The sequence below is a fragment of the Triticum aestivum genome, chromosome 7A (assembly GCF_018294505.1).
Source record: "Triticum aestivum cultivar Chinese Spring chromosome 7A, IWGSC CS RefSeq v2.1, whole genome shotgun sequence".
Taxonomy (NCBI): Eukaryota; Viridiplantae; Streptophyta; class Magnoliopsida; order Poales; family Poaceae; genus Triticum; species Triticum aestivum.
The window spans coordinates 720,168,887-720,170,833 of NC_057812.1; the positions used below are offsets into that span (position 1 = coordinate 720,168,887).

Below are 1,947 nucleotides of genomic sequence, written 5' to 3' on the forward strand. Positions count from 1 at the left end.
CCTTGTTTCTAAATAACATGTATGCTAGTCTGTAGAGCTAGTTCACTGGGATTATTACTATGGTTTGTATGCTGGTTCATTTTCCATGAATTTCCCTCTAATTCAGCTTATCGACGGATGATTTTTTAAGAGAAAACTAACTTTACATATACGTCACACATAGAAAAGGTCATATGCCATAAGGTTTTTCTATTAATTAGTGTGCTATCGCAAGAAAACTTAAATGAGAATGTACAAAAAGTAAAAAAAAATCCTGCTAGTCATAATATGGCTAGTCTGTACGTACTGGAACTGAACCACTTTGAATAATAAAAGCATCAGCAGGCAAAGACCAGAAGATCAGAATCTATTGTCTCTAAGGGCTTAGATCTCAAAGAATATATAAGATGCGTATGTAAAATATGGCAAAAGGGGAACATACCATGCATGGAGTCGCTGTTATGAAATTTCAGTTATCTCACCAGTCCGCTGTAGTTTTTCCACTCGGCAGCGTCCACCGTCCACGTAGTTTCTCCACTCGGCAGCGTCCGCCGACGGCGGCGGCCTCCTGATTTGCTACAACCTGCCATCGGTATGCCTCCTCCGCTGCATCGTCCATCACTCATCTATGAGAAATAAATTAGATGTTGGATCTTCATATGTTCAGAACTTGGAACTAAAAAGATTCAGATAGGCATTACACCCAACAAAATTCAGATAGGCATGTAACTAAATTTTGCAACTGAATTTCTAGCAACAAGGAAGCACCCAGCAAAATTCAGATAGGCATTATACTAGATTCTGCAATGCAATGTTTACCTTACTCAGAAGCAGAGAAGGTATCCACCAAAATTCAGCCTGACAGCTACATGTAACCCAAATTCAGAAATACTACATGTAACCCAAATTCCTCTACAACTGAACTTGTAACCACCAAATTCAGACAAGCAAGCAACCAAATCAATTGGGTCATCAGTGAGTCACCTGCAGCACGACGGATTTGATGACATCGACGTATCTGACGGCGAGGTCGAGCGACATACAGCGGGCGGGGGCCATGGCGTAGCACCTGGTGCGGCCCCTCTCGACCCTGCCGAGCTTGTCGAGGTTGAGCACGACGACCATGGTGAGCATGGCGGCGATGCCGGCGCTGAGGGAGTGGCCCGTGAAGGTGAGCATGTAGGCGGGGTACCGGTCGACCAGGTCCCGGAGCAGGTCGCACTCCCTGTCGAGCACCCAGCCGGCGGCGCGGAGGAGGCCGTTGTGGACGTAGCCGCCGTCGAAGCGGCGCTTGCCGAGGAGCAGCGCGTAGTCGGACTCGCGGCCGAGGTTGAGGCCGCGCAGCGCGAGCACGAAGTCGGCGTGCGCGTGGTCGAGGTAGAGGAGGTAGGGCGTGACCCGGCCCCCCGTGTCGACGTAGGTGCGGCGGCGCACGACGTTTGAGGGGTCGAGGAGGAGGGGCGGCAAGCGAGGAGGTCGGGCGGGGCATAGTTGGCCATGACGAGGCGACACATCCTGGGCACGGGCACAAAGTCGGCGGCGATGGCGTGGCCCCAGGTGGCGCTATCGTGCTGGCCAGAGTGGACGCACCGCTTCCACGCCCTGCAGCGGGGCGAGCCGTAGGCGGTGGCGGCGCTGGGGGGGGGGCCTGCCCTCCATGGCGGGTTGGGACTTGGGAGAGGAGGAGAGGAGGTGGGAGCGGAGACGAGATTGGGGATCTGGATCGTGCGTTGAGTGTTTTTTTGAGACATGGCGTGGGATGGTTGGTGGGGTGGGAGCAGATGTAGGTGGTAGCGTGGGGTTTACAACTCACGCTACTACTAACGACTTAGTAGTAGCGTGGGTTTATAAACCGCGCTATTACTATAGCTGGTCCCGGAAGGCACGGTGGAAATCGCTTAGTAGTAGCAAGGGGTAAAAACCCGTGCTACTACTATCGGGTTATTAGTAGCGCGGTTTCCTCAAGCT

The 1,947-nt window shown here is 52.3% G+C and overlaps 1 pseudogene; it reads right to left on the reverse strand.

Annotated features, from left to right (window-relative positions):
* Nucleotides 1–951: 951 nt before the first annotated feature.
* On the reverse strand, nucleotides 952–1,730 carry LOC123153870 (uncharacterized; annotated as a pseudogene).
* Nucleotides 1,731–1,947: the final 217 nt, after the last annotated feature.